This window comes from Lampetra planeri, unplaced genomic scaffold (assembly GCF_965212315.1).
Source record: "Lampetra planeri unplaced genomic scaffold, kcLamPlan1.2.h2 scaffold_342, whole genome shotgun sequence".
NCBI classification, from domain to species: domain Eukaryota; kingdom Metazoa; phylum Chordata; class Hyperoartia; order Petromyzontiformes; family Petromyzontidae; genus Lampetra; species Lampetra planeri.
Window position 1 is genome coordinate 40389 of NW_027615165.1, and position 11946 is coordinate 52334.

An 11946-nucleotide genomic window follows, 5' to 3' on the forward strand; every position below is an offset into this window, starting at 1 on the left:
ACGCACGCACACGTACGTGTGCAGCCCGTTTGTAAATCCACTGCTGGGTGAGGGCTTCTCCCTTCTTTCCTGCAAAGTCTCTTGAGATGCGAGTACATGTGACGCTGTATGGATTGAAGCAAGGTTGTAATTATAATATATATTGGGGGGGGGGGGTGACACCCCCCCCCCCCCCCAATATTCAAATATGCTCAAAATGTTCCCCCCAATATATTGCTATAAAAAAATCATAATAAAAACAACAATTTGCTAAACCTTGGCCACAATAACTGGACTTGTCTTCATATAAATATGATTGTGGTTATGGTTGTACTTTATGAATCCATAATTTCCGCCATTACATACAATGAAACAAGAAAAGGTAAAAAAGTACAAACAGAACAATGTAATACAATACACTCTTAGACATTATTATAAAAAATAAATAAAAAGTCCATCCCGTGCGTTAGAGAATTTTTTAATATTTTAGGCAGGAAATTCGTTTTCAAATTTAGATATTTTTTCTGGGTTGGGACCCCCAGACACCCTGGAAGATTTGGTCCCCCCCAATGTTGACTCCATGGCTACGGCCTTGGATTCAAGGTTATTGTTTCGAGAGGCGTTTGCTTTATAGTCACCGTAAAACATGAGCAGTTGGTCATCGTGTGACCTCTCATCTGTTGCAGCTGTGACAACAGTGCTGTTTGTTGCAGGCTGCTTGACACAGTCAGAATCTGAATATTTATACTGGAGGAATCCGATGAGCTATAAATCTATTTTTCACAGATGCCCAGTAGGGGCACGGGGTCACAATGTTACAACAACAAACTATACACTTTGGACCTTTGGGCCTGTGCTCAGAAACTGCGTTTAAAATAATCAAACACACGTTCTCTCGTGTGCTCAAGGGTAGAACGCCACCCACCGAACCGTCATCCAAATTGCGTCGTCTTTTCCGTCCCTCGGCGCGGAATGGTTTCGAGCGGACAGAGGGCAGCACAAAATCCTGGTTAACACGGGGACTTAGAAGCCACCTCTAATTTAAATATCCATGTTTGTATTCGTGTCACGGAGGCGACGACAGAAAATCTAGCAGAAATCTCCAGAAAATATGCATATTCAAGCCTCGGGGAAGCTCTCGAAGGCTCTTTAAATGTACACAAGCAAAATCATCTGTCAATAAATTAATATGGTGAGGTACTTGAAACAACAACTGTATTAAATAAGCACAAATAAAAATGCCCGCATTATCATGGGTAGGGAACGTCTCATCCATAATGCCATTGAACGCTTCAGTGGATTATCAAACCCGCGGGGGGAAAGGGCCGAACAATAATTTAATCGACCTGAATTTGTGCCTTCTTTCAGGAGAGGCGACACTGTGCCGACACGTCCCGCCGTGCCCCAGCCGGCAGGCGTCTTAAAAACAACAACAAAGACAACGGGCGAACAAAACAACAACAAAAATCTACTCGTGTTTTTTTTTGTGTGTTTTGGGAAGAAGGAAAAAAACAAAACAACAAAGAGAAGAAAAAAAAACTTGACGCGAGGAGGAGGCTGCCGTGCGTCGTTGTCGTCGTCGTGAGCGTCGCCGAATTGAACTGCGGAGAAATCGCCGTCTTGTTCGTGGCGCGGGGGAAATTCATCGATGGGAGGCGGGGCGGGGAGACGTGCCAGGAGATGGAACGACGGGTCGGCGATCCCGCCCACCCGCCCGCCGAGGGTCCCGTGTTTCATTGGGGGCGCCAAGCAATGAAAGCCGACAACGCGTTTTGGGATGGTAAAAAAAAAGGCAGCTGTGTTGTTTTATAAGCTGTACATTTGTACGAAGTGTAAATGTTTGCTTGTGTGTGTGCGTGTGTGCGTTATCGCTGTCCGGTCTCCTGAGCCGCCCCACCTCCCGGTTGCGAAGAAGTCTGTGGGACGTTTGTTGTTTTAGTTCTCACTATCACGTGAGTTTTATCGTCAGACTTAAACCGGCTCAGGGGACGTTACAGAATTAGCCCCCCTGCTCCCACTGCTGCTGGGTAACAAAGGTAGTTTCACTGTACACCTGACTTTCGGTTTAAAATCTCCTGGTGTGTTATTATTATTGTTGTTGTTGGCGTCTTGTCATGGCAGGCGGTCTGCACCCCCGATTAGAACGGTTGACTACGTACGGCGCGAAAGAAGTTCAACATACGTCCACAGATAAAGTTTGGTGCTCAGAGCTGGCATAAGCTGAACCGAGCCAAAACCAAATTCAACGTTGGGAGTTTCTTTTAAGCGCAGCGATTGCCGCACAGAATCAAGGGAATTAATTCACTCGCAGCTCGCTCACCGAGTGGCCCGGTTTCACTGTGACTGGAAACCCGGATTCGAACCTAGGCTCTCATTTGTCGTTGGCTTAGTGCTCTGACGTGGCCATTGAGACCCTCTTGAGCCACGTGGCTAGCCACCTCTGCTTCACCTGCGTACCTACCTCAAAGCCCCCGGACATGCATTTTTTTTGTTCTCTATAAACTCCACCACCTGCGGCAAAGGATTATCACCCACGAGCAAAATAAGTAAAAGACCGGTATGTTTGTTTGCTTAATAAGGTTGCTGTTGTCACACTGCGACCTTTATTTTATTACCCCTCGAGCAAAATGGGTGGTAGCGTCTCTCTAGGGGGTCTTGGGGTGGGGGGACATGTGCCCCCCCTAATTTACAGCAATGCCCCCCCCTGTGTCCACTTTGAGAGGTCGATCCTCTGGGTGGCTGAGCAGTCGCTCAAGCATTCATTACGGCCGATGCCTACGATGACACTGCACGACCCCATCGCTTCTTTCCTGCTGCCACATCTCAGTCGACACTCCGTGGTCCACCCTTACGTAGCTTTACCTTGGGGGTACGGGCTGCTCCAATATTAGTCGCTTGCTCTCCCCCCCCCCCCCCCCCCCGCTTTCTCCGATTGTGTCCCAATGTTTGGTTAAGCGTCTCGCAACACAGGTGCACGATCACAGATGGGCTTCAGATTTTAAACGTCGTGGAGTTTTAAGGTCAGTTTCGGATCGTCATGTGGATTTTCGGATCGTTCGCCGTTGCGCACGAGTATCACAACATCTCCGTGCCGACAGTCGTGATGGCGTCCAATGCCACGCGACGTCGCATTCAGCGGGAGTTGTACGGGATGCAACATCGTTACCCGTGGCGGCACGATTCCAATCAGTCCGAAACTAAACAAAAGATTTGCGCCGTCTCGAAAGTCGGATCGATGGTTCCAACATTCGTTTGTGTGGATCTCGCAAGTGCTGGGATTCGGCATGCAGCTGGCGAGAGAAAAGAAGGCACAGAGCAGTGGCAAAGATCCAGCTTCTGTTTGTCCATTTTAGGGTTGGACACCTCGTTTGGCCATGAGCTGATAAAGCCACGATATTGCTGATGAGACTCGGTAAAGTAGAAACCTTGTTGAAGTTGCCTTGCGTTCTAAAGGAATGCTTCCTTAGAACGCTGATCAGATTGGGGTGATGGGATAAATATGAAATTTAAACAACAACAAAAAACAACTCTTTACGTTGCTCTGTAGGTTTTTGCGCTTGTGCTGTATTCACCCCGTGATGTGTTTTCGGGGTTGTGCTGCTCGGCCTGATGTCCAACTTTTCGCTGGGAGCTTCCCAGGAATGTAATTGAAGAAGTAGCTGTCTCAGCACTCGGGAGTGAAACGTTGGACGTCACACCGAACGACGCACAATACAAATCCGAAAACACGTCCGAGATCCACGCTCCTTGCATTCATATCACGATAATCACTTGAGGATCACCAATAGAAAGATTTTAATTTTTTTTTGTCTAAACGGTGCAGGCAAGCAAGGGGTGTGAGCTTCCGCAAACTTTTCAGCGGAGTATTTGGATTCCGAACAGGCCTGGCTGCCGTCTTGTGAGCACTCCGAGCCTCTACAAAGCTCGGAATTGTAAACAAATAAGATTATTTATTTATACTGGAGGAATCCGATGAGCTATAAAGCTCTTTTTCGCACCTGTCGGGGCGGATAAGAACGTTACAACGACAAACAATACAAAAACATAGTAGTGCAAAGTACAATCAAGGTAAACAAATCACCCAAACACATACAAGTAAACCATCCCCATCCTACCAGGCAAAGCCCACTGAGGTATTTCAGAAGCGACCTGGCCACAAATGATAGCTCAACAAAATGGCTTCTGATTTGGACATTTATAGCAGCAAAATAATCTAAGTCGTCTAAATATGTGATGTTAATTCTAAATGTGGAAGGAAAAACCGGAGAACCCAGAATCCACGCGACTATGTGCAGAGAGAGAGAGAAGACGCAAACTCCATATATACAGCAGGCTTCAGGGTCGGGATCAAACCCACATCCAGCTGCATACCCGGCGAGGTAGTTAACATCTCTGCCACCGCGGCGCCCCAAGTGGTGTACATTCACGACTTAGCTGGACCACGCGAGCACGCAAACTCCAAATATAAATGTTGTTCACTTTAGTGTGGACCTACGCGGTGAAGCAGGGCAGCGCTCATTTCTGCCGAGATTTTTTTTTTTACGAGACCCCAATATCAATATATTGGGCACTATCGGTTTATGACTTCTGCAACGAGACTGTGCTGCCTTTGTGGTGATAATTATTTTTACGACGTGGGGAGTCGGCAGTCCTGCGCCAGTGGTGTAAATTCCACATTCCTATGATGGGGGCCAAGTTCAAAGGGGGGTGGCACAAGCGTTCTTGGCTTCTCGCAAAGTGGTCCTAATCACATTGGCCCCAGAGGGATGATGATGATGACAATTACGATTATACTGTGTGAGTCGACCAACCAACTGGGATTTGAACTCGTGTGGTTGCGGTTGTGAGTCGAGTGCTTTCACAACTTCACCCGTATGCCTGCAGTCAAATATATTATGGGGTGGGGGATTTATACATCATGAATTTGGCAAGCATGTGACATGGTGAACCGTGAAGCAGTCAGACCTGTTTCAAATATGCACCCCGACTCGTTTAGCCTCCCGTCATCGTACCCCAACCCCCCCACATGTTTGATTCAGTTAATACAGTTGGTTGTTGGCGCTACAAAAGGCAAGGCAGAAAGAAATGATATATATTCGATGATCTTACGTTAGGTTGTTCTCAATAGCAGAGCCAGGATTTTAAGGTAGAGGGGTGCAACCCCTCCAGAAATGAAAAATGAGATAGGACTTGTTAGTAAGTAAGGACTTGTCCCTTGATTTTTATTCGACACGTGTGCGGCGAATTCGAACCACGTTGTGTGATCGGCATCGCGCTCGCTGAAGGTGGACTGTATTCGCAACTGCGCACAATTCTGAGTCACTTATAACCGCTTTGCCGTTACTTATTGCCAGTTATGGGCTCAGACTATTGGCCTATCATCTCAGAGTCCCTGGCACATAATAATAATATGCTACACAGTAGCAGTGGGGGTCGCAAAATGCCGATTTATTACTAATAAACCCCAATTGGGGGGGCACGTGCCACCCCACCCTACTGGCTCCGCCAGTGTTGAGAACGAAATTCGATATTGATGTGTCAGCCCACGCCTTTTATCGTTCGCACCAACCCCACCCACTAAAGATGTTTGACGAATTATTTTTGTTGTCGTTTAATGGACCCCCATCAGTCCCGGATCGTAACATCTCCACGGGGAGGGGAGAGAAAAAACCTGCAGCTGTTTGTCTCTCTGAGCGAACCGTGAGATGTTTTTTTTTCAATAAGGAGGAGTGGGGGGGGGGTGCCCTGTGATGTGCATAAGCGCGTGGTGCGCGCATAAGCCGGGTTCGCTTTTACGCGTGGCGCGCGAATCGGTGAGCGTTGTAGAATGCGGTGCGGGTTACCCTTCGTGCGGTAGTAGATGCGTTCCAAACAAAGAGGGAGAGGGGGGGGGCGCACAAAGCTTGAGCCGCATAAAACGAACCCAGTCGCCCAACCCACAATGCACCACACGAATGTAAAGCGCACACAGTACACACACGGTGTTGTGCCACGTCGAACCGCATAGCCGCATTTCGAGTGAATCAAACGGCATGTCGATTATTCGGGCTGGAAATAGGTTAGCAGAATTTTTGCAAAATCGTACAAACCAAACCCGCACAAAGCAAGGGAAACCTGTATTTTATTGGGCGTCTACGCAACTCGCAGGTTTTGGCTGGCCACCGGTGAATGCCATACATTTAATCGCACTTAGGATTGCATTTTCTGAAAGAATTACACGGGGCAGCTTGCAAAATGGTTTGAGCCACTCCGGAGTGAGAAATCCTAGCCACACCAATGCATTTTGGTGCAGATATCATCACAGTATGCACAGGGGGCCGGAGCAATGGATGTTATTTTGGGAAGTCGGCATCACGTGATTGTAAAGTGGTTATTTCCGCGAAGAAATGAAATTGCGTCGGGTGCTACTTAATCATGTTTGATAAATCGTTTTTTCTGTTGCCATTAGAATGTTGTTGATTGGGTCTCGAGACTGGTCTCTGACAGAGTATCCAAAATATAGACCTTACTGGTGTCTGGTGGGGTTTCTAGATTAAACACTGGTCTCTGATGGGTTTTCTAGATAATAGGCGGAGTATCTGTACAAAACAAAACTGACACTGATCTTGAATGGGTTCTCTGGGCTTTAGACTGGTCAATGGTTGGATTTGTAGACAACAGACTGAGAGACTGGTTTCATATGGAGTACCCAGACAAGATATGGGGCTGGCTTATGTTCTATTGACGTCTCTGGATAATAGACTGACAGTTCAAGTGGAATGAAATGGTCCACAGGACCGATCTCCAAGTTGTCCTTTGGCGTGATATAGAATATATTTGTTTTCATATCTCTGCATGTGTGTGTGTATATGTGGAGAGCGGTAGTGTAGCGGTTAGCGCTACGCTGTGCTACGAACCCGGGCCACCCGGATTCGATTCCCGCCAACACCGGTGATTATTTGAACTCGTCCTGGGCCTCCCCTAGGTCGACTCGGCATCAAATGAGTATCTAGTGCAGTGTGAAACATCGCCACTAGAGAGACAAAGGCGGCCGGGCGTGGTGTTGGCCATCCACCCCCTCGTATACCGTACCGGCCTTCATAGGTGCTCGCTAACAGCACTTGCCCCAACAGTCTGGTAAGGCTATACGGGCTTTTTTTGTTGTTTTTTTATATGTAGGGTGAGTGCTTTTGCGCACATGCGCACGTTTTGCCTCTGAGCGTGTCCCTTCCACTTCATTTCACAACATCAGTTGGGAGTTTTTGTTCTCCCGGGACTGGTGGCTATTTACTTGTGGGGAGGGGAGGGGGGGCAGGTTGTTTTTTTTTTCTTTTTGCACAACGTTGCAGTGTTTACACGCGTGCGTACGGGCGTTACATTCCGTGTTTGGAAGGCCTCCGCGTGGACGCTCGCTCTGTTCGACGTTTCGTTGCATTCCATGACACTGGACCACAGTTTCGAATTCCTTTTAAGCCGCTGCCCAATTGCGCAGGTGTTTGGCTCAAGCTCCCTCAATCTTGGCCAGTCTTGAGCTTTCATCTCCACTTCACTCTTGAGGAGGGGGAGGGAGGGGGCTCCCCCAGTGGCTCCATCCTTCTATCAATCGCCAAGCAGCATTTTACTGTTTGTGCCTCTTGGCATCTTTACCAACATCATTCGTTCAAGAACTGTCTTCATCCACCTCCCGCCTCTTGGGAATGTGCTCGATCCACACGTTTTGCCTTTTCTGAATTGCTCCGATTAGTCTTTTTATCTTCTTGAACGCTCCTCATGAACCTTGCTCTTAATTATTATCACAGTCGATGGCGCTTTGTTTTCGTTAATGTCATGCACCTAATTATATTTTAAAATTACGTTTTATTCTGGTGGGGGGGTTCTGTTTTTGTCCTGGGAAGCGAACACACGTCACACGCGCAATATAAAGTGTATATTGTTAGGATTCACAATAGACAGCAAAAGGTTGGCATCAAGGTCAGGGTAGATATGAAGAAGAAGAAAATGCGTGCGTGCAAATACCAACTCCTGTAGCAGTCACCATTTAAAACAGAATGTTCCGTGTCAATGGCATTCGTTGGATTATTGGATGTACGGAGGCACTTTTTCTTACACCAAAACAATTGTTTTCGGACAATTTATTTTGGCAGTTTGATAAATATGAGACGAAAATGGCTTACATGAACACAAGTAAAATCATCGCCACATTCGCCGCGCAAACTAATAACGGCAAACGTTAAACGGTAATTGGCTTCAGGGGAGAGTTCTTCACCCGGCAGTCAATTGATCATGTCTGATGATGAATAGTTTAGTTTTTTTCCCGCAAGTGATAACTCAAGGGACCAGCATGCGTCTTTTTTGCAAGAGTGACCTTGGGGCATCACTTTGCCAGTCAGGGGCAATGATCGCTACGCCGTACAATCCCAATGGAAGCCCCACTCTTGTCGATGACGTTAAGCGGGGCATTAAGATTATTCCGCGCACAGTCATAATCGGGGCTGCCGCTCGATTCGAACCGCGGGCTTCTGCCACAAGCGGCGAATCAGCTGCCGCTGGGCGAGGGATGAGGTGTTGATGATGAATACCGTGAATTTAAACACAGAAAAAAAACTAATTGCTTGTCTGTCACTGTCAACGCAGTCCCTTTTAGCGCTTGTATGGAGTTGACCTTGCAATCCATTTACGAGAAATGGTAATCTCGTGTAGCCGGTTATCCTGAGAGGAAAAGAAAACGAGTGTACTGTACACGTGCGTTTCGATGACGTAAGTTGTGCCAATTGTTAACGAGTCGATCGGCAGGTTGAGTGCGGTGGGGTAAAGTGTGGGAACTCGCAGCTCTTCCAAGACGCCTGACCCTGCGTGGAGTAAGTCTGATGCGGCGGGGCGCTCTGTCGAGCTCCTAGTGGAGGCCCCATCCGCCAGCAGTGGCGTGAGCAAGCGATTGCAGGGCTGCGCCTTGACCATATTTTACCACCTTTTCACACGTGGACGGGAATTGTACACTTTTTAACCAGGCAGGTGCCCATCTGCTGTTTCACGATCTCTATTGAAAGAGAGACCATCCAGCCTAGGCAGTTGTTCACTTACAACATTCATCCAACTGAAACGCCTGTCGTTAAAACTTTCGGGATGTGGGGGGGGTAGAATGGCGGGGGAATGCACACTCGCGTCTCCATCACCGTCGGTAACATTTTATTATCTGGGGGGGATGCGCGATCTGGAAATGTCAACAAGTTGTGAATCTGCGGCCGCTGATTGCGTGAAAGCAAAACACCGAAAGTGAAATTTTTTTTTTAGATTAACCACGAGAATCTCACCCGAGTTGGTTATTGCGACCTGCTGTGCGGCGGTCTGCTACATGTCGGTGACGAATGACTGCTGATGTTTCTGACGACGATGAGTCCCCGTGCCACTGTTGACAGGAAACGCTCTTTTAAGATGATAGGTCACCTGTAAATTATTTGATGTGCGAGTAGGAAAGAGGACGCGTTTCGTCTCGCCTCGGAAGTGTACAGGAAACAATATTACGGTACCACTGTGTATAGTGTAAAAGTAATTTATCAAAAACAGATTATTGAAAAAAAATTGCTGTATTTGTGTGTGGCTAATAAAGGCGAACCCTGTATATTTTGTGAAACGTTAATTGGTTTGATTGTCTTTTCGCCGCCTTTATAAAGAGGCGGGTAATCCCTGTGTGCGGTAAAGATTTACCATTTTGTAGTCCACACTTTCATCAAATCTGTATTGACGTGAACTGCTGACACCTTATGCTCGTAATCGCATCTTCAGCTCAGTAAATGTTGGACTTTTGTTAGTTCCTAAAAGTCGTCTACATTTAGGAGCGGGCAAGGACCTTCGGATGCCATGTTCCCGGCCTCTGTAACTCTATTACAAGTCACATCAAGAGTAAGAAATTTTTTTTTAATTACATGTAAATACTCTTTTGATTCATTTAGCCTATTTTTGAGCTGCAGTTCAATGAGAAATGTTCCTTTTCAGGAGTTATATGTACTGTATTCTGACAAGCCCTACGATGCTGTGTGTGCATATCGCATTATAAAAGCAAATGTAGTTGTATTTATCTTTTGGACTTGTTGAAAGTAACACCACACTTTTCCTGACACAGCATCCTGATCCTTTCCCTCCATGTTTTGAAGAAAGGACGATGATCAGAATATTGATTCATACTGGTGGAATCCGATGAGTTGTAAAGCTCTTTCACAGATTTCCAGTTTACAGATCATCAACGGTCGCCCCACGTCAAAATTTACATTGAACATTTCATGGAAATAAAATTTATTTCCTTCAAGATGAACTGTAAACGTTGTCAAAGTCAGGGCGTGTCGACTCAAGCGAGAGTTGGTGTAGCACTCATTTCCTTTTGCAGCGCCTGAGCCAGTGTTTGCGTTCCACATTCCCATGGCCGGGGTCAGTACAGTATTGGTTTATACCATTTTCGCAGAGGGAGCACCTTGCTGAGAATGATAGCAAACCCACATCCAAAGGTGAAACCTTGACGTCACCAAATTAACATAGGAATATACAGGTGGGAGTAGTGTAATTTATTTTTTCACAAGACACTACTGCATTTTGAATGTCTCCTATACTTTAATTCTAGATTTGAAGCTTTCGTGATTGCAAGGATTCATACTCTTAGGTTTTTTCGGTAAAGTCACGTAGGTAAAAAAATCACGATTTGTATTATTTTATTTCTATTATTTTATTATTTTTAATTTTATTTTTTACCTACGTGACTTTTCCTGAAAAAAACCTAAGAGTATGTCTCCTATACTGTTATCCCTGCGACTCCAACTTGTGTAGTATCATACCTGTCAACCCCTTATCAGCGCCTACCTTATTACAGACTAATTCAGATCATATTGGTCACCCCTTGACCTTATAAATCTCAACTTTCATCCTTCAAAGTCCCATCATAAGGGAGAAACACAAACAGACAAAAAAAGGTGTCCCTATTGAAACGGCTGTACGCCATGTGGACCTGAAAACTCAATTTCCCTGTACAAGAACACGGGTACACCGTATGGGTTGACACGGTATGTATTATCTTCATCGGTATCAGCAGCATGTAATGATATAGCCACTGCTGAATATATGTACATACATTAACCACGCTCATGATACAGGCTTTTTGGGTTAGATCGCGTACATATATAAATGTATCGGTTTTCACTTTTTTTCTGGCAACAAAACAGGTATTTAGATGCTAAAACACCAAACTGAAACATTTTTCAAGGAATCATGTCTGCAATAACCACGGATACTTGTGAAAATACAAACAAAAAACATACTCTGACAGTATGTGCATTGTCTTTGAAACTGATTGGTCCACACCAGAGACAGCTTTCTTTAGAGCCTCGTCTCAAACGGTGTTAGACCAGAGGACGACGCCAAAAGGCGAACAGCACAAAGACAATGCCACTATCAGGGCATTGAGAGCTCGGGGTGAGCAGCTCCATCATGGGACCTCCTTTGCCAATACCAAAATATAAGAATAGGTTTTCCCCTATTTTTTCTGGCAACAAAACAGCTGTGTTAAGATGTTAAAACACTAAACTGAAACCTTTTTCAAGGAATCATGTCTGCAATAACCACGGATACTTGTGTCAGAGCATGTTTTTTGTTTGTATTTTCACCACAAGTAATCTGTGGTTAATACAGACATGATTCTTTGCAGAAGGTTTCAGTTTGGTATTTTAACATCTTAACACCTGTTTTGTTGCCAGAAAAAAGGGGAAACCCTATTCTCATGTTTTGACACTGGCAAAGGAGGTCACATGATACATAAATGTATCGTTAAACATGCCAATTCGTGCTCTTAGGCTTTTTCGGTAAAGTCACGTAGGTAAAAAATTCAATTAATAGAAGTAATAATAATAATAGAAATAAAATAATAAATCACGACGTTTCGGAGGCAACACAAGTCTCCGTCATCAGGTGGGACCGTCACAGCTAAGATTACTGCATCAAGTGAGG

General features: G+C 45.7%; 1 protein-coding gene across 2 annotated transcripts in view; it reads left to right on the forward strand.

Annotated features, from left to right (window-relative positions):
- LOC144740901 (hippocampus abundant transcript 1 protein-like) overlaps positions 1–10029 on the forward strand; it is a 32844-nt gene extending 22815 nt beyond the window's left edge. For both annotated transcript variants that reach the window (XM_078623603.1, XM_078623604.1), the window contains exon 13: positions 1348–10029. The gene's annotated coding sequence lies outside the window, so the exon portion shown is untranslated. The remainder of the gene's footprint in view (positions 1–1347) is intronic.
- Positions 10030–11946: the final 1917 nt, after the last annotated feature.